Source organism: Rattus norvegicus, chromosome 15 (genome assembly GCF_021556685.1).
Source record: "Rattus norvegicus strain SHRSP/BbbUtx chromosome 15, alternate assembly SHRSP_T2T, whole genome shotgun sequence".
NCBI classification, from domain to species: domain Eukaryota; kingdom Metazoa; phylum Chordata; class Mammalia; order Rodentia; family Muridae; genus Rattus; species Rattus norvegicus.
Window position 1 is genome coordinate 42433611 of NC_141548.1, and position 20902 is coordinate 42454512.

General features: G+C 45.3%; 1 long non-coding RNA gene across 3 annotated transcripts; it reads right to left on the reverse strand.

Annotated features, from left to right (window-relative positions):
- Window positions 1-1232: 1232 nt before the first annotated feature.
- On the reverse strand, window positions 1233-17105 carry LOC102554489 (uncharacterized). 3 transcript variants are annotated; one of them, XR_015639130.1, is made up of 7 exons: window positions 16785-17105; window positions 15443-15576; window positions 12590-12805; window positions 10661-10730; window positions 4610-4701; window positions 1659-1874; window positions 1233-1539 (listed from the first exon to the last, which is right to left on the reverse strand). It is a non-coding gene; the product is annotated as an uncharacterized LOC102554489 (long non-coding RNA). The 3 variants fall into 3 exon arrangements; XR_015639129.1 differs by lacking the exon at window positions 15443-15576 and having other exon boundaries at window positions 16785-17064; XR_015639128.1 differs by lacking the exons at window positions 10661-10730; window positions 15443-15576 and having other exon boundaries at window positions 16785-17065.
- Between the last annotated feature and the right edge of the window lie 3797 nt (window positions 17106-20902).

Genomic DNA, 20902 nt, shown 5'->3' on the forward strand with positions numbered 1-20902 from the left:
ATCCGTTTCCAGCTAACAGGGCATCCATCAGAAAACCTTGAAGAGAAGGCTGGACGTCCCACCTTTCTGTGTGTCCCAAGGGGACAATTAATAACTGTACTCCCGGGCTGGAGAGATGGCTCAGCCGTTAAAGGCTAGGCTCACAACCAAAAATAACTGTACTCCCAAGGAAACCTTGGATACATAGAATCTCAGTCCCCAAAGATAGACTCCAAGCAGTGAAAAGGTGCCACTCCTCGACAAAGGCCTCCTTTTGTAGGAGCTTGGTTCTAGGAAACTAAACAATGTCTCCCACATTCTTTATCCCACTAAAGAATTTCCTCCCACAACAAACAAAATTACACTAGTAAGAAGTTCCCATTTGCAACTGGTAGTGATACAGAGGAGAAATGCCACAAAACGTGGATAAGATAAGTCTGAGCTGGACACAGTGGCCTGGGACTGGGATCCAGCATTTGAGAGACAGAAGCAGGAGGAGAAAGGCGTTCAAGGCCATGCTCAGCTAATAATGAGGTCAAGGCTATCCTGGGAGACGTGGGACCCCGTCTCAAAAATGAATGAGTCTGGGGGCTGCTGAGAAGGCTTAGTGGTTAAGAACGCATCTCTTGGACTTGCAGAGGACCCCAGTTCAGTTCGTAGCACCCACATCTGACAGCTCACAACCATCTGGAACTCTAGCTCCAGGGAACCAATGCCGTTTTCTTGAGAACCTCCCCTCACATACACAAAAATAATATCAATTTTTAGATGATGATTCTGTATGTCTAATTATAAAGTCTCAAGCAAGCAGGTTTTGCCTTCTTACCATCGCCACTTAGTGTGACCTCATACGTAGTGCAGAGAATGCGGGAAATGAGCGGACTCGCTGCTGGGTCCAGGGGAGCAGTAGATTATTTGGGGCACATGTGGAGTTACATAACAATTCAAGCTTTCACTGTGTCTTTGACAAATGATGCACTCCAATCTCCTGAGTGGCATGTCGCTTATTAGAATGGTTTCTTTCCCTCTCTCAGGAGCTGGACAGGTGACTGACTCCATGTTTAAAAGCGATTGCTGCTCTGGCCGAAGATTGGGATTCAGATTCCAGCGCTTACCAGGTAACTTACAACCATCTGTAACTCCAGTCCCAGAGACTCTGATGCTGTCTTCTGGCTCCCTCCAGTATCAAGGGCACAGATACACATGCAGGCAAAATACTCGTACACATAAAAAATAAAAGCAAGAAACCCTCGTTCCATCAGCCAACAACTCTATTATCCCACAGACCAGGAAACCCATAGGAAATCCACATTCCAAAACATGCTGCATGCATACTGTAGCTCAGCAGGACCTCAGAGGACCCAGGCTCCTTTCATCAACCACCCTGTATCACCAGTGTTGGCTCTTATCTTAGACCAGGACCAGGAATTCTAGGCCTCTCATTCAGATCCATCCCCACCTCTCAGCCCTTGCCAGAGACCTCTCAGCACCGACACCAGCAAAGGGGGAAGGCTGTGCCATTCTGGGAATGAAGGTGAGTCAGGTTCCAGAGGCGTGAAGCTGTGTGGGAATGGCAGACACATCAACAAAACTGAGGTCCTGTCGGAAATCAGGGGCAATAAAGTGACTATTGCAGACTGGGTAGGACACGATAAGATGCCTGTCACAGGGTGACCCACCTGTGTGGACACTGTCTGCTGACAAGCTGTGCATGACTCCCACTTGCTTGAGAACTAAACAACGCCATCTTCCCTGAAGAGCTCAGAAGGAGATACCCCCTCATCTGAAAGACGTGGTGATGATGCGTGGAAGGAACATGAAGGTAACTGGAGGGTGGATGGATGCAGAGTCTTCACACAGCTCCATGGGCTTCTGCAACTTTCTGAGATGTTCACCTGGTACAGAAGGGGATGGGAGGGATCACCAGCTATTTCCCACAGCACGGTGACCATCTGATAAACCAAGGATGTCACTAAGAGTATCCCTAACTTGTTAAATTAGTGGAAGAAGGCCTGGAGAGATGGCTCAGTGATTAAGAGCACTAACTGTTCTTCCAGAGGTTCTAAGTTCAATTTCCAGGAACCACATGGTCATGATGGCTCACAACCATCTGTAATGGGATCTGATGCCCTCTTCTGGTGTGTCTGAAGACAGCTACAGTGTACTCACATATAATAAATAAATCTTTAAAAAATAAATCTTTTTTTAAAATTAATGGAAGAAAAAATAAACGTCATAGAAAAAAAACAGAAAAAAAAGAAAAGAAAATAGTACCAAAAAACAGTGGAAGAAGTAAAAGAGACTTTCCATCTGCAGAAGAGAACTGAAGCCACATTCGCTGGCAACCATTGGCCTGGCACCATGATCTACTTCATCCCATGGCAGGCAGAGCTTGACACTCCACAGTGTCGGGAAAAACAGAAATGCTGGCTCCTTTCCACCCGAGACATTGGAGGACTGATTTTAATTATCCTGTCCTACTTCGGTTAGATAATTTCCTGTAAGGGTGTCCATTTGTATGCAACATATGCTCCCCTGAGACTTGAAAAAGTTACATGACCTGCTCAAGATGACATGGTTGGGGAAGAATTAGAACTACGCCCACAAAGGCCTTCCATGGGTGTACACTCAATTTTTCTTTACTGTTGCATTAGTTGGGGTTTTATTGCTGTGAACAGACACCATGAGCAAGGCAGCTCTTATAAAGGAAAACATTTAATTGGAGCTAACATACAGTTCCAGAGGCTGAGTCCATTTCCTTGGGACTACAGTTACTAAGTGTCCCCTTGGGATACACAGAGAAGTTGGATGTCCAGCCTCTCTGCTAGGTTTTCTGACTGATGCCCTGTTAGCTATGACAATGTCTTCCTCTTTTTAACTCTGGAGTATTGCCAGCTTTGTGTGGAAATCAGAGGGCCTGGGTTCCATAAGGAGAAAGAGCATGCTTAGACTTAAGAAATATGTGCACACCTCTAATTCCCTCACTTGGGTAGCAGGGGCAGGCAGATCTCTGTGAGTTCAAGGCCAGCCTGGTCTAACTGGTCTACAGAGTGAGTTCCAGGACAGATAACCCTATACAGAGAGAGACCTTGTCTATAAAGGCCAAAAAAAAAAAGGTGGGGGTGGGAGTGGGAGCAAGCAAAAGAGAGAGAGAGAGAGAGAGAGAGAGAGAAAGAGAGAGAGAGAGAGAGAGAGAGAGAGAGAATAGGTATAGGATGGGGAAGGGGCAGAAAGGCTGCAAGATTCTACCCTCTGTCTTATAGAATAGGGCAGAAAGGACTGGATAAAGCAAAAAAGCAAAAACTTATTCCTGAGGGAAAACCCAAAGGAGTATGGGTGAGGTGCCTGGGTGCAGAACCTCTTTAACACCCGTGTTCCCATCTTCCTGCATGATTTGCCAAGGACACGGACTCAAAGATTCAGGACTCCCCAGTGTAAACAGCGACAGGCAGCCTCCAGGGTGCTGTCTTCGGTGCTGAAGTGGCTCAGCTTGGCGCCTGGAACAGGCAGACGCAGCAAGGACATTCCCAAGCTACTCCATGCCCTACTTCCAATTTAGCTCTGGAGTCGAGCAATCCTCCGCGTTGGAACTTGGCTGCTATTTTTCAGAACTGGGGCAAATTCCCTTACATCCCCTCTTGCTCCTCTACTCCTGCCACTTAACTCAGCTCTCAAAGACTCAGAAACAAGATTTTTGAAGCTTCAAGGACTGTATCAGGGTCAGGAGGTGGCTTAGTGGGTATTGGTATCTGCGGCCAAGTCCGACACCCTGGGCTTGATTTCTAGAAACCACATGGTGGAGGAGAGAACCAACCTCCCCAAACTGTGCTCTGACTTCTACACAGGCACTCTGGCCCACACAAGTACGTATACACACACACACACACACACACACACACACACACACACACACTTTAAGGTCTACAAAAAGCATTTAAGAATGGCATCAGCCAGTTGGGGATTTAGCTCAGTGGTAGAACGCTTGCCTAGCAAGCGCAAGGCCCTGGGTTCGGTCCCCAGCTCCGAAAAAAAAAAAAAAAAAAAAGAATGGCATCAGCCAAGGTACCATGCCAGATGAGTGGCCATTTACATCCCAAAAATCCACTCTCTATGTCTTCCTTCCCCTTCTAGTGATTCCTCAGACCCCTTGCCTCCAGTGCAACTCTCCCATACCAAGCCTCTTAAACAGCTCACTTTCCAGGCCCACTCCTAGGAGAAAATCTAGGAGAAGACCTTTATGGAGGCTAGCCTTCAGGGAATTGAAGGGGACACTGCCACTTGAGACAACAAGGGGGAGAAGGTTTCTTATATTTTTGGTTGTGAGCCTAGCCTTTAACGGCTGAGCCATCTCTCCAGCCCGAGAAGGTTTCTTAAGATCTGTAACATTACACTCTGTAACCTCCTGGGCAGCTTCCTATTGTCCTTCATATGGCAGGGCCAGTTACCATCATCATCATCATCATCATCATCATCATCATGCATTGTTATGGGAATTGTTAAAAGGAAAATGCACTTAACTTCTCACAAGCCGAGATTAAATGATCTTAATTAGAATGAAACGCAAGGATTATCCAGACAGATCGTAGGCTGAAATTACCCCCAATCTTCTTTGGAAACATTGCAAACTTACCATCTGCATGCCAAGAGTCCAGCTAGGTTTCCTAGGAGCCTGGAAACTGCCTCAAGGACCTAGGAGTGGATCTTGGAAAGAAGTCTGTTGGGCTAATAGGGGGAAATTAAAAGCTCAAGTTATTTCCATGTGTCTGTTGCTTTTGTTTTGAAGCTCTGAGGCTTAACCCACATAGTGTGTACCTCCTGAACAAGTGCCCACGAGCTACAGTCCCAGACAAAAGCAGAGGTTTTGAGACTAGAAGACCATGCTCCAAGTCCTCCTCTGACTCTATCTGTGTCGTGTTATTTGCATATGAAAAGGCCCCCACAGATTTGTATGCCTGAACACTTGACCTGCCATGGGTGGCACTTCATGGAGGTAGGATCTCTAGGACTGTGACCTAGATATCAGAAGTCAGTTGTAGAGGGTGGGCCTTAAAGCAGATAGGGCATTTCTGGTTCTGGTCTGGCTCTCTGGTTCCTGTTCCAACAAGACAGCAGTTCACAACATGTAGGTCACGACCCTTCGGGGACTGCATAGCGGATATTTACATTATGATTTATAGAAGTAGCAAAATTACAGTTATTAAGTAGCAAGAAAAGTAAATTTTATGGTTGGGAATCACCACAACATAAGGAGCTATATTAAAGGGTCGCAGCTTTAGGAAGATTGAGAACCACTTGACCAAGACAAGACTAAGCCCCCATGGTGCCAACCGTCATGCTAGCCCTGCTATGATGGAGTTTATCACCTGAAACTGTAAGCTGGAACAAACTCTTCGCTTCCATCATCAAGTATTCTGGTACAAATAGGAAGGAAGAAATGAATACAGTGTACTCTTAAAAGAATCACCCTTAACTTCATGTTCCTTATCCTGTAATTGGAATGATACGCACATCAAACTTGGCTACCGTGCGGTTGCGTTGGTATGACATGGACGTGCACTCTACCCATGCAAAGCACAGGTAAGTGAAGGGGAAGCATTTTCTGACTGTCCGGTTGCCACGCCTACACTCATGTAAGAGCCATGAGGGCAGCCTGGGTCCTCCTGTCAGGCAACCAATGCCAACCACAAACGCCAACCACAGAATCATGTCCCTGGAGACAGGTATCCAGAGCATTTAGATTCCAGAAGAGATCTGTCTTCCGGGAGAAAAACAAATATACAAAGTTTGACCTCAGTGGGTGATTCTGTCCAAGCCACCCCTAGGGTGGGAGACTGAGAGGCACAAAGGGAGAAGATGGCTCTCACAGGAGGAGTTGGCCCAGCACATTGGCTCCAGATGGGATTTCAGCTGGAAGCACACAGAAGCAGCTGAGCTCAAAGAACACTGAGGTTTTCTGGACCTGCTCTCTGGCTGGCGGATGAGCCGCATCAAGGGAAAATGGAGGACAGGTGGTGTGGACAGAAGGCAAAGGAGACAGGATTAGAAGAAGCAAGGGAGAGGTCACAATGGAGGGTCACATTCCAAATCTTTCACTTGGGTGGAAATTTTCAACAAATACAACTGCCACAGGATGCCACTAGATCTTCATCAATAAAAAAAAAATTCAGACCAAGGACCATAGTGGACTGTTAAATTGGATGAGACCTTTCAAATGACTGGCACCTCCTGCCCCATCTTCATTTTACAGATAAAAGGATGGCCAGGAAACATGAAGTTCAAAGTCAGCAATTGAGTCTCTTGAAGGAACAGAACTGGGATTCGGATCACCTGATTTTCAGGCCAGTGTGCCCCTTACTATCAATAATTGAATGGACCCTAGGACAATACAGTGAGTCCAGGTTTTTTGTCACTTACCTTGCAAGTGTGAGAACAAGGCCAATTGCGAGAACCCAATTGTAGATGGTGATGGTGGTGATGGTTGGTTGGTTGGTTGGTTGGTTGGTTGGTTGGTTATTAAAGGGAGGTTAGAGACATGGCTCAGTAGCTAAAAGCACAACTCAGAGGACCCAGATTCAGTTCCCATCACCTATGTGGCAGTTCACAACCTTCTGTAACTCCAGTTCCAGAGGAACCATACCCCATTCTGACCTCTGCAGCCACTGCACACAAGCAGTGCACTTCCACACATGCATGCAGGCAGACACTCGTGCATGTAAACTAAAAATAATAAGTAAAAATGTTTTAGAAGGGTGGTTATGACGGCACATTGTTGTAATCCAAGATCTGGAGAGGCAAGGATCTCTGGGGCTCGCTGGTTGGTATATAAAAAGACTCTCCTTGGGGAGTTAAAACATACACCCAGAGAGGGAGCTCATAACAGACCAAAATATGAATGCCAGCAAAATCGAACTTGGTGCACCAATGAGTCTTATTGGGGTTAATTATAGGAATATTGGGTGAGAGAGTACTTATAAGAAATGACTCAAAGTCTACCCTAAAAGGGGTTACAGTTTTCAAAAGCTGGTACCCTGGAGCATACTGCACAGCCTATAAGCAGCTCAATGGGTTTGGAGTGTCTTTTCCAAATGACTCTAGTCTAAACCTCTTTCAGGCAGCTCAACTGGTTTCTTCTTCTAGGAAGCTGCTATGGTCTCAGAGTCTTCTTTGCATCTTGGCTTGTCTGAGACTGCCTTGCACCTCCTTCAGTACTTACTCTGGGAGGGGGAGACCTATCTAGTGAATTTGATCAGTTTCAGGGACTTCCTGAAGCTTCTTTGAATTGTTTATCTTACTGTTTAAAGTGCTTCCCTGCCAGATGGAACCCTTGACTCTCACTGGAAACTGTTGCACAACACTGGCCAGCTAGTCTTGTCTACTTGGTGAATTCCAGGCCAATGAGAGGACTCATTTCGAAAGAAAGGAAGAAAGGAAGAAAGGAAGGAAGGAAGGAAGGAAGGAAGGAAGGAAGGAAGGAAGGAAGGAAGGGTGAACAGCACCTGAAGAACACAACAGCTGAGGTTGTCCTATGGTCTCCACATACATATACACATAAGGTACACATACACATACATGCACCCACACATACGCACACATACACACACAACTGAGTGGAGATAATAGTAATGCTACTGTAACAACTAAGCACAGCACTGCAGAAACTTAAGGAATGAAGAGGTTCTTTCCCTTTCCATTCATATAAGACACAGTATGAATACCACATGGGGTGGAGTCTCTGGAACATGGCCTGATGGGGAGTCTTGCACTCTGGGAGGTTGCAGATGAGTGCATTTGGAGAAACATTTGGGTGGATGGATTTCCAGAGTCACAATAAACGCTTTAGACAAACTTCCATTAAACAGGGCTGTAATCCTAGCACTCAGGAGGCTGAGGCAAAAGGATCATGAGCTCAAGCTGGGCTGTGTAAAGGGTATGGGGGAGGGGCGCAGAAAAATGTTTTAGCCACAAGGGACTCTGGCATCCCTTTAGAGAGCCTAGCAGTGACATCACTGGATGTGGGATGGCGCTTCAGATGTGGCATCTCTCCTTAGATAGGAACCATTCCTAAAGAATTAAATCTGGGCCCTCCGCAGCCATGCACCAGAAGCTGAAAGAATGAACAACTATGGAGCAAAAAGAGATCTTGGCCAACAGCAACCCCTGTGATGGGCCAGGTTTGGGACGAGAGGGGCCATGGCCTTTTGCCACCTGAGGCAAGTTTGGCTTCAGGAAGCTTACCAAGTAGGACAGACTCAAAGAACACACAGCTCCCAGCCTGGAGAAGGTTCTTCCTCTTGGGCCATCAATCCATAGAATAAGGAGTTGAAGTCCCATATTCAAAATGTTTCTGACAGTCATGCAGGGTTCTCACTGCGGCTAGTGAAGTCATGTGATCCACCTACTCTGCTCTGGGCTCCAATAATAAACTAGGCACAGTCCATTTGTTATTATTGTGAGCATTCGTGAGAGTGAGTCACCCTCTTTAGTGTGGACTATTACACAAGAACCTGGATTTTTTATTTGATTATATTCAGACACATGCCCATGACTCTTTCTTTTTAAAAATTTTTATTTTATATTTAGTTTTTTTTTTTTTGTGTGTGTGTGTGTGTGTGTGTGTGTGTGTGTGTGTGTGTGTGTGTGTAGAAAAACTGACCATAGTGGCATAGGCTTGCAATCCTAGCACTTGGAAAAGTAGAAGGCAGGAGGATCTTTGGGATTCATTGTCTAGCCAGCTTACCCAAATCGCTGAGTTCCAGGCCAGTAGGAGACCCTGCCTCAAAAGATGTGATGAAGAATGACAGCCAAGCATGTACTCTGCCATGCACACATATCTGAACACAGATACACAAACGCACACAGAGACACAGACACATACATGCACACACAGAGATGCACACATACACACAGAGTCTCACACACAGAGAGAACACATATGTTGGGGGAGACAAGCTGTTGTCATAAGCCACATAAGTGAATCATATTTTGATCACCCTGTGGTACTTTTTTTTTTTTAAGAAAATGGAAACTCAGAAAGGCAAAGGTGCCCAGAGACCATATGCTGTGGGGTGGATGGAGAAATAAGGACCAGCCAGCTATGACACTTGACTGAGCAATTCAGGAAGACATCTGGAAACTGAAAGGCAAATTCCAAGCCTATCACTCCTGAGTCAGGAGCTCTGCCCCTGTTCTATTCCCAGAAGATTATGTCAGGAAAGCCCGCCCCAAAGCAGCACTCAGCCCATCAGTCTAAATGATGGTGCCTGGATTCTAAGAGCAGAAACATCACCCCTGAGGAAAAAAGCCTGGTGTTAGCCATAGGACATTCTAAAGATGCTGCCGCCATTGTCACCGACAAGCACGCACATCACCTTCATGTGATCACCTTCTAAACTGGGCAGCAAGCCCCCAGTCCCAGCTTATTAACTCTGGCTGCACAAAGGGGATCTGGTGCTGACAAAAGCTAGGGTATCTCAAGGCATCTGTGACTTTATAGGTTGCAGTGTTTAAAAATAAACTTACTCCCTGGCCTTACACACATATACTAATACATAAAGGGGAGAACTAGCCATTGGAAGAATGGAAACCTATTTCACTCTGCAGCGATCCAGTCTGCCTCCCCCCACACACACACCCAGCTCAGAAATGTGCTGTGCTCAGCGTTTCTGTACGACTGCTGCATCCCTAGTAGAAAAGGCAGGGGCGGCTGCAGCAGCAGCAGCAACAGTAGCAGCCACAGCACAGACTCCAGGGGTTGGGAATCAGAGTGCACCATTTCTACCTCTTTGGCGACAGAAGCACCAAGTCACAAGGAGAGTGAGGATGTAGTCCAGAGGCTTCTGGGCTATATCACTCTGAAGATGGTGAGTAACAATCTATTCACTGGGGGCATCAACCAAGTAAAGATTCTAGGTCCTGACAGAGAGTGTGTGTGTGTCTGTGTGTGTGTGTGTGTGTGAGAGAGAGAGAGAGAGAGAGAGAGAGAGAGAGAGAGAGAGAGAGAGAGAGGCACATGGTGGGCACTTACATTTTCATGGCGCAGAAATACATATTTATCCGTGAATGCAGCAAATAAATAGAACGCAGTGTTTCTGAGCAAGAGTCAGAGCAGCCGCGTTTTCTGAGGTTCAGAGAGATGCGACCCTAAAATTACAGAGCTACTAAGAAACAGGTCTTGAACCTAGGGTCCAGATCCCCAGCACAAGATTCCTTTATTCTACAGGGATGGGGGATATGATAGGTGCCCTCCGGCCAAGTGATTCAATACCCCTGGGCATGAAGCCAAAGGCTGCAGCTACAGTGTGAAAGTCACTGGGACACAGCTCCCTGTTTACAGTGAACATAGGGAGCTATTTTGGACTAACTGCAACTCGGGCACAACAGCAAACAACAGTCTGTGTTGGCCATAAATCGCCTCGCCCTCACGGCCGTCCTCTCCCTTGAGGTTTTTCTCTGGGCCACAATATCAAGTACTCCCATCACCTGGAAATGCTTGCCTTGAAAACATTGCCTCACCCGGTCCACGGACTGCGTGTTTGCTGAATGTCATCCATGTACCAGGTGTGATGCAAGTGACCCATGGGTTTGTGGTTTATTTTACTTTATGGCCATGCCAGAGATCTCACATGCTGACCGAGATGCACTCACCAACCCCAACGCCCACATTCGATATCGCAACACTCACCCCAGCACAGCATCCTGAGGCCTTACTACTCCCATTATCCATGCCCGACAACAACTCAGGAAGACTGGGGCTGGGTAAGGTTAAAAAACATGAGCTGCTTAAACCTTTTTTTAAGTTCTATTTTCCTTAATAATTGTAGCTCTTAAAAAGTTGATGTCTATGATTCCCTCAGCCAGTATGACCTTTGACTCTAAAATGGAAGGGAATATTCTCTCCTCAATAAAAAAAAAAAGCAATTATTTACAGCAGTCTGGTTCAAACTGCAAACAGAGCAGAACAATGGAAGTGTGGACTCTCAGTTAGGCATCGCACGCACCATGGGGTCAGCCTTATATTTTTCTGAGTTGCTTTAAGTTGACAGGATGAGATACATTTCAGAAACTTGACTGTGTCTATCAGCCAGGTCTATGTCTGAGGAACCTAGACATGCTACTTGACTTCCCGGTGCCTCTATCTTTTCAAGTTGATAAACTGATGGCTAAGACTCTATGATTTCTGTCCTCCCTCCGAACACTGAAATGTTCGAGTGTACATTCACTCCTTCCTTATTCAAGCATGTCTTGAGTTTCTGTGGCACGCCAGATGTGTTGCTGAGGCTGGCAGGGAGCTTCTACAAACCTGGAGGAGATGTTATTTGCCAGCAGCAATAGTTCCTGTCAAGCCCCCTCTAATCAGAGCATCTTCAGTCATTGCTTCCTATCATGCACAGCTACAAGACTGTCCCTATGCTAAGAGGTCTGTGTCCTTCTCTCTTGCTCTTTTCTGCAGTAGCACTCAGCGTGTACTCAGTAAGTCACAGTTCCAGGCACAGTGCTAAGCAGCTTTCGTGCATGACGTCATTTAACCTTGACCATCATCCTATTCAGTCGATAATATGATTAGCCCAACTTACAGATGAAGAAACTGGCAACTTATCCAAAATGGCGTGGTTGAAAAGAATGGGGACAGCGTTCCTGTCCAGGGGTGATGGGAATGAAGAGAGGGGTGATGGTTAGGTGGCATCAGGGTTGTATTTAGTGCTACTGTTTTGAATGGTGCTGGATTTGGTGATTCATGTGGGGAAGCTGAGGTGGGAGGGCAGGCACAAATCCAAAGCCAGCCTGGGCTACAGTGAGCTCCAGGCCAGCCTAGACTGCAGAGTGAGACCCTGTCTCAAAACAAAACAAAATAAAAGGCTAAAATGTTAATTTCATGTTACATATTGTTTACCTAATAAAAGAAAAATGGTAGGATCAGGGATATAGTTCAGAAGGTAGAATGTTTGTCAAATGTTTGTCGGTTTAAGCCCAGAGTTTAAGCCCCAGCACCACACAAAACTAGGAATGGAAATATGTGCCTGAAATCTCAGAGCTCAAGAAGTGGAAGCAGAGAACCAGGTGTCCAAGGTCATTTTTGGCTATATATTGAGGCCAGCCTGGGCTACATGAGATCTGTCTTAAAGAAAGGAAAAGGGGAAGGAAAGAAAGAAGAGAGGGTGAGGGGAAGAAAGGAAAAGGAAGAGGGAGGGAGGGAGAAAAAGAGAAAGGAGAGAGTGAGGGGGAGGAGGGAAGAAGAGAGGAAGGCAGGCCAAAAGTGAGCACCATGACTCATCTGCATTGCTACCAACAAATAGGACACAGAAATGGAGCTGACGAGTAGAACATGATCAAGATCATACAGAAAACATCTCAGGGGTAGGGTTTTCCTAATAACGAGTAAAAGGTTTTCTAAACCTGTGTGTTAAAAATGAAGTGTGTATGTAGTGGTGGAGGTCCCATGCAGCCCACTACGGCTTCCAACTTGCATGTAGCCAAGGATACATTTAAATTAGTCTGGCCTCTACTTGCCCAGTGGTGGGGTTATAGGTGTGGCCTACCACACCCACCTCATGGGGAGCTCGATACTGACCCCGGGGGTTCTTGCATGTTAGACAAACAATATAAAACTGACCTGTGTCCCCAGCCCTTAGGATGAGATTGTCACAGTGTTCCAAGCTTGCATAGCCTTTCTATGTTGTTGGCTTTTTAAATCGATGACCAAGAGAAGGAGGTTCGAAATCTCTGGATCGTAATCTCAAGTCTCTTCCTATAAGGACTTCTCTTTGCTCATGTTGTTTCTTTGGCTTTTCTGAGTTTGGAGGTTTCGGGGGTTGGCTGTTTTCAGTTTCTAAGAGCACACAAGTTTAGAATTACCATTCTACTCAGTTGGTCTCCCTCCAGTGGTTGCTGTGGATAGCCCACCTTTATCAATACATTTAGTATTCCAGGTTGCTTTAGCCTGATATCTACAAACATTGTCAGTTTTTGATTGGTTAAAATATAGCTACTTGCCAGTCATGGTAGTACACCCCTTTAATCCCAACATTCAGGAGGCAGAGGCAAGTGTGTGTTTGAGGCCAGCCTGGTCTACAGAGCGACTTCCAGGAGAGCCAAGGCTACACAGAGAAACCCTGTCTCAAAATACAAAAACAAAAATCACCACAACAAAAAAGATCTATCTGTCATTCTTTCCCCACCCTTTGCATTTTGTATATTTTTACATTTTCCTTACAAACAACACATAGGTAGATTTTATTCTGACTCTGGATATATAGATAGATATGATACATAGATAAATATATATGCATATATATGATGCTGCTGGTGCAACATACAATGACAACAACACTTATTTCCGGGAGATTTTCTGTTTTCCTCATTGAAGGGTCTCTGTGAGCATGTTCTTCACATACCCCTTATAGCATGTTAAAGAGAGAGAAAGAGAGAGGCCTTCCTGTCATCCTGTGTCACTTCATCACACCTGATAAACCTTGAATAGCATCTGGGTTCTCCCAAACACCACGCCCCCCCCAAAAAAATTCACAATCACAGCAGCTTTCTCAGTCTCTGCCCTTATGCCAGTCATGCTAACCTATTGTGCCAGCAGTGAACTGTGCAGAATGTGATCTCCCTGAAAACAGACCTAGATTTTAAACCTGAGTCTCCAAGATGGAGACTGCCTTAGACCCTTGAGGTCTAAAGAGGTTGCTACAGTTACCCTCCTTTGCTACCTGTCACCCACAAAATATTGGGAAACTACTCTGGTCTTCGCCTAAGACAAAGCCAAGGATGTCATGGCAGTGTTTGCCAGCAGCTTCCTTTCCTCCTTTGTGACGCTGAACTGGAGTCATCAGGCACTAGTCAGACACTCTCCTGCTGAACTGTATCCCCACCCTTTGGGGGTCCTTCCTTTCTTTCTTTTCTCTTCCTCTCCCTCCTCCTCTCACTCCTCCCCCTCCTCCTTCCTAGATATGAATCTCTTCCTTCAGCTAGCACTTATTAAGCACTTGCTAAAACATATTTTATATTTTATCATTTTATCCTGACAACTCTATCATAGGTGCATAAGTATTATTTCCCTTTACAAAAAGGATCTCTGAAAACTTGAGGTTCTAACAAAACTAAGCTATGGACTAATGAGAAAGGAAGTGAACAAGAACCCCCAAGATATAGTGAAATAAATTTTAAAAGGGGGTGCTGAAGAGATAGCTCGGTGGTTGAGAGAATTGGTTCCTCTTGCTAAAGACCCAGATTGGATTCCCAGCACCCACATGGTGGCTCACGACCTTCTGTAACTCCAGTTCCAGAGGATTGAATAATCTATTCTGGCATAAAGGGCACTGCTTCCTCATGGTACCCTTACATACATGCAGGCAAAACATGCACACAAAATAATAGTATAAAAATTATCGGGCTGGAGAGATGGCTCAGTGGTTAAGAGCACCGACTGCTCTTCCAGAGGTCCTGAGTTCAAATCCCAGCAACCACATGGTGTCTCACAACCATCTGTAATGGGATCTGATGCCCTCTTCTGCTGTGTCTGAAGACAGCTACAGTGTACTCATATACAAAATAAATAAATCTTTTGGGGTTGGGGATTTAGCTCAGTGGTAGAGCGCTTGCCTAGGAAGCGCAAGGCCCTGGGTTCGGTCCCCAGCTCCGGAAAAAAAAAGAACCAAAAAAAAAAAAATTATCAAAAGAACACCGGATTCCCCCTCTCCTCAGCTAACCCTTCTTTGGCTTCCCACACAATCAGGCCACCTAGCAAACAACTGTGCTGAGCAAGGCACACCACACATAAGAGCCTCGATCTCATCACAGCCGCAGGACTCCCCCTAGGCCATGCACACAACAGTTCCAAGACCATGCTTATCTAGGGAAGCACCATCTCCCCAAACTCCAGGTCTGCAAGGTTTCTGAAAGCCTCAGGATTCAGCTCCTGTTCCCCAAAATTCCAGGCATGAACTGCTATTAGGCTCCATCTCCCTTTGTACTCTGTCTGTGGTGCTTGTTCACTCTCCGAGACGCCTAAGAGTAGCCATGAAGTGTGCTTTCTCCAGACTCCTCTTCTGCTGGGAAGACCAGAGAGAGGGACTACATGGTGAGGCCTGGGGACAATATTCATTTACTAGCATTCTTGAAAGAGTGAGTTGTGAGAAGCTATGGACCTCAGGGAACATCTTTATACATCTTTTTTATGTATTTATTTCTTCTTACTTTGTTTATTTGTGCAAGTGTGCATTTGCACATGTGCATCACAGAACACATGTGGGGGTCATGTGGGTCCTAAGGGCCAAGCTCAGGTTGTCCCGCTCAGCAACAGTGAGTCTATCCACTGAGCCATCTCTCTGGCCCCTGGTTTATTCTTCAAAGAGAATAAGAGGAGATAGCAAACCATTCACTGGTTATTAATCAGTAAACTCCTTGGTCTGAACACCATCATCATAGTTCATATAGAAAACCAGGTAGAACTGGAATGTCTAACCTCTGAGATCCATGGCTGTTCTATAAGGCCATCAGTTGTGGGGGGAGAACACAAGAGCCTAGATCAAGCCAGCACCTTTTCATCAGGTGAGGAGTTCCCAAGATGTTCACCGATGTTAAGGCCTTTAAAGCTTCCTTTAGGAGAGCAAACAAAAGGTGCCAGTTGATCAGATGAGATCCTGAACAGTAAGTCGTTCTGTTAGGAACCAAGAGAAATCCTCACAAGGGGGAGCAGAGAAGACCACAAAAGGTCAGGGTGGCAGACAAGTGGAAGGCACCCACTGGCCTCTATCTATCTGTGAGGGAAGGCCTAAGCATCTGAAAGGGGAAAGGACAGACCCAAGGGCCCAGCCAAACCTAAAGCTTGAACCCAGGCTCCTACCTCTTCCCTATCCATAAGTCCCACACCAGAGAGCCCAATTGGGTACACAGGCTTCTTTATTAGACAGAGAAGGATCTTGGTAAGATTCTGATTGCTGCTTTATCACGGCAAAGAACTAAATTAACTGCCACAATTCTTGTCCCAGGCAGTGAATAATTTGAATCTTAATACTGGGGCTGAGTGGAGCTCAGTGATGAAGTATGTGCTTAACATGGGGACCCCAGTTCAGTTCCCAGCACCAAACCAAAAAGTAAACAGAGAAAGGAATCACATAAAGACAAAAAGCTCTGGTTTTTATTTATTAGTTGTGCCTATGTGCATGAAGGGTGAGGTGAGGTGAGGGGTGACACAGCACCCTGAAGGTCAGAGGACAGCTTTGAGGAGTCTGATCTCTCTACCATGGGTTCTGGAGTGGAACTCATGTCATAAGGCTTGAGTGGCCTCCCTCTTCTTTCCCCACCCCAACCCCACTTTTTTTTCTTTATCCCCACATTTTTTTTACCAGTTCTTCCTTTTATTCTATGGTACTAGCTCCGGTGTCTGACCAGGCACCAAAACTCGAGTGTCGGCCAAACTAGGGACCTTGATTTACCAGGCCTATCTTGGGGTAGCAGTTCACCCAGAAGGAAGTATGCACCTTGATTGACAGTCTGCTACCCCCAGAATTTCCCCAGGAGAACTCTACCCTGGAAAGAATTGCTAAATTCTCTGACACCCCTCCCCTGCCCTACCCCAAGTGGTGGTGGAACACTGCTACTGCCCTTAAAGGTTGCTGTTTAAATGCACAGTGTTATCTGCGCTGTAGATCATCGCCTTTGGCTTCCTGGGTCGCAGGGAGGATGGCAGCATGATGCACACCAGCAGGTCTGTTATTTAGGATACAGTGTGTGTGGTTTATGTTGATTGCCCTGAGTATCCTCTCTGAAACATAACCGGCATCAAAGGGTTAGTAACAACCTACCCTTTGCAGTCCCGTTTGTGTGGTGTACAACACTGTTTAGCAGTGGGGAAAAAAAAACAGTCTGAAGTGACATTTCTCCTCCGCTGATCTGCCGTCACCTCACCCTGCTTGCAGGCAGCAGGACAAATGCTGTTTTGGTTTGTTTGGTTTGATTGCTTTTATAAAAAAAAAAAGAAAGGAAGGAAGGAAGGAAGGAAGGAAAAGAAAAAGAAAAAGAAAAGAAAAGAAAAGGAGAGAAAAGAAAAGAAAAAAAGAAAAAGAAAAAGAAAAAGAAAAAGAAAAAGAAAAAGAAAAAGAAAAAAGAAAGATCAGCTTTGCGTTAGATAACGGCATCCGGGTTCTAGAAGGCTGTGGAATGGCATTATGACGGAGAGCAGAATCTTCGGAGCTGGCAGACTTGCACCCCAATCCCAGTTGACACACTTCATCAAGTCATTCAAAGCAGTCTGCAGTGTCTCCTCTTTGTAAAATGGGGTTCTCCTGTCTGTGAGACTGTCGATCGATCGTGGGTCGTGTGAGAGAAAGGCCCCAACAGCACTGCGCCTGACTCGGAGTGGGTATGCACGGCCCCCTTTGTTTTATGTAGTGTTTGGAAATGCCGTTTACTGTGCTTTACTGTGCTGTGCAATTCAAGAGCGTGAGCCCTCCGCCGCCCCTACCCTGTACTTTGCTCAACAGTCCTTTGGCCTCCCCGGCGATGTTATATATGCAGATGATCTGTTTGAAGCTGCCAAACACAGAGGGGACAGTGGTTTTATTTTATGAACAATGGTTAAGTGTCTCCTGAGTGCTGGCTACTGGGAAATAAATATTCTAGATTTCATCTATTCATTCATTCATTATAAAAAAAGCAATCCTCCAACGACCCCCCCATTCACCCAGCTTCCCTGTTCCTCTCTCTCTCTCTCTCTCTCTCTCTCTCTCTCTCTCTCTCTCTCTCTCTCTCTCTCTCTCTCTCCAATCCCAGAGGCCTAGCAGTCTTTTTGCCCAATTGGACGTTATTTTTCATTTTCTCCTTGTCACTACCTAATGTCCAAATTTATTTAAATCACCCTCAGACACAATCCTACAAGATATGAATCACATCTGAAGCAGGCTCGCCCCCACCAACTTGTCAGCCGTCTCACCTATGATTGACAAGATTTCCATTCCCGTCGTTTCGTCGACTAACTCTGCTTCAAATCTGTATATTTAATGAACACACCAATTGGTCCCTCGTTATCAGTCAGAGCCTTTTTTTTTCAGGGCTAATGCACTGATTTTATAATTTATTGTGCGTGGTGGCTGCCTCTAAATGAAATTCACTGAAGGCCTTGTCCGGTTCATATTAACACAATATCTGGCACATGAATATGATCATGAGATCGCCCACCCCTCTGTCCCCTTCTGTGCATATAAACAGTTTCATGTTCCTGTTAGACACGAGCCAGGCTTTTCTAGCCCTAAAGTGTGTTGAATGTTATAACTCTGCACAAAGACGAAAAGAAAAACAAGCGATTGCTTACCCCCCCAAAAAAATATTCTCCAGTGCAAACACAATCTGACACATGTTAAAAATTGCCCGAAGCACTGGTGAGTTATGGTTCCTCTCCCGAGGCAGATAATTCATTAGGAAATAATCTCATGCCCTGTGTAGCAATTGAACAAAAATATTTATTTGTGGTACTATCAGATGATAAGGAGAACAGGGCTTCTTTGGAGGCAAGGGGGAGGGGAAGCCTTCAGTCGCTGCCCACCATAAGCATTGCAAATGAATCATTAGGCTTCATCCTGCAATCTAGGTCAGGATGGAGCGATGGGACACGGGATGGCTTTTAAATCTGCTGTAGGCTCCAGTCAACCTGCTTAGAAGGCACAGGAGGCCCAGTTACACTGGACTGGAACATTCCAAGGGGACTGGAGGGACTCTCACCTGCTGTAGGGACCATTACCTGACCCACAGAGTCATCAAAACTAAAGAAGGCTGTGCATTTAAATTTACATTTAAACACACATAGACTTTCAGCTTTCCTTGTGCTTTTTTAAGACCTGAGCAGGATTTGCCAGACAGATCTTTAAAAGAGAGATGCTATCTTCCTGCCTACTGGCTGGAACCAGCTCCTACACCCAGGGTGTGGACAAGGACTTTGCAAATCACCTCCCCATGTTGCTGCAAAAGAAGATGGGGGGGGGGGTGTCCTCCAGCAAGCCATGGTTTATTTGGCTTTTGGCTTTCTCTAAAGATTAGAGAAGTTGTATACTATTAATAAATCCTCAAATAAAACAGAAACAAAATAAATTGACTGATGACTGCCATCTGGTAAACTAAACTTGTACCCAAGACCCTTGTCAAGGGCCTTATTCTTCCCTCAAAATGAGTATGGAGGGTGCTAATTCCAGGAGTTTTGTGGGTCCTTCCTCAAAAGGGTTTGTGCCAGCTTTAATGTGATTGCTTCCTGAACATGTTAGAGACTTAGTGCACTGGATCAAAGTCCCTGAACTGTCCCCAGGTTCTTTTCCCTCTACACATGAGAGCTGGCTCTGTGTATTTTTCTAAACATGTCCCAAAATACAACTAACACTAGAGAGATGTGCATAGGAACATCTGAATCTTAAAAATTTACTCTAAGCAAAATGAACCGAATGAAACTGACAACAGGCTACTTCTTTTAGCCTTCTGTAAATGTTTTTATTTGCTTGTTTTAATTGTCACACCACAACTGTGCCTATTCATGGGGTGGCCTATGGTAATTCAACATGCATTCACAATGGGCAACTCTCAATTCAGAGTAATTAGCAATTCCAGGTCCTCGGGATTTTATCATTTCTATATGAAAACCTCCATGCTCTTCTTTGCCAGTTATGTTGAAAAATAGCATACGTTGCTTTAGATTAATGTTACCCAAGCTGTTTACTTCCTTTATTTGACAAAAATCATAAGGAAAAAATTTTAAAATGCAAATATGATATAGGAGAAAATATACAACGACAACAACCAAAATTACCCAGGTTTTGTCCTAAACCTCTGAACTTACTAGGAATCAACTTCAAGGTTCTAGAAGGGATTTTTCCATCTCTCTGGACCTTGCTTTTTTCTTTTATGTGCATCAGAAGGAGTTAAGCAGCTCCTGAGATCTATCATTAGCAGTCCAAATGCCACCTCCAAATTTGTTTTCTGCTGTGTTTTGCTTTTGGAAAGACAAGGTAACTGCAGAAGTATCTGCGGTTATTTCCAAAGATGTGAACTGACGTTCACAGAAAGCGAGCACTTCTGAATCTGCTGAAATTGATATAAAACTTGCAAATGAGGGAGGCTCACTGTAAAAATGATCCTCCAGAATAGAGTTGAATGACTTTGGATGGAGATTTTATAAACCTCGAAGCAGTCTCTCTCTCTCTCTCTCTCTTTCTCTCTCTCTCTCTCTCTCTCTCTCTCTCTCTCTCTCTCTCTCTCTCTCTCTCTCTCTCTCTCTCTCTCTCTCCCTCTCTCCCTCTCTCCCCGTCCCTCAACATTACTGGAAAGGCCTGAAGAAAACCGGTATCAGACAAACAGACAGATAAGTAAGAACAAACTTAGCTTATTTGTCTGAATATTTCACTAGGGATGGGAGTTTTGTATTCTGAAACTAGAAGGCGATGATAGAATATTCTATTTCAGGACATTTTTTTAAGCCATTTAAAAGATTTCTGCCGCAGGATAAAGGACTCGTCCTGAATGCAAACAACAAGCAAAGAGTGTGCTAGAGGCTCCGCCATCATATTAAAAATTAAACCCGGCTGCATTTCATAATGGGCTCTCTCTCTCTCTCTCTCTCTCTCTCTCTCTCTCTCTCTCTCTCTCTCTCTCTCTCTCTCTCTGTGTGTGTGTGTGTGTGTGTGTGTGTGTGTGTGTGTGTACAGCTCCCATCTTTCCTCTCACCGTGGTGAAAATCGTACTCAGACGCTGTTCTTCATGTTTAACACGGGAGCATCAGCTGAGGAAGGTCAGAACCCTGCTTTTCTAAAAAGGGAACCACAAATGTCACTGACACATGCCACGGCTTGGCAGATAATATATTTCTTTCCAATCTCCTGCCCCTTCCGTTTCCCCACCCTCATGCGTGTGCCCAGCTGAAGGGCACCTCTCAGTCTTCCTTCCT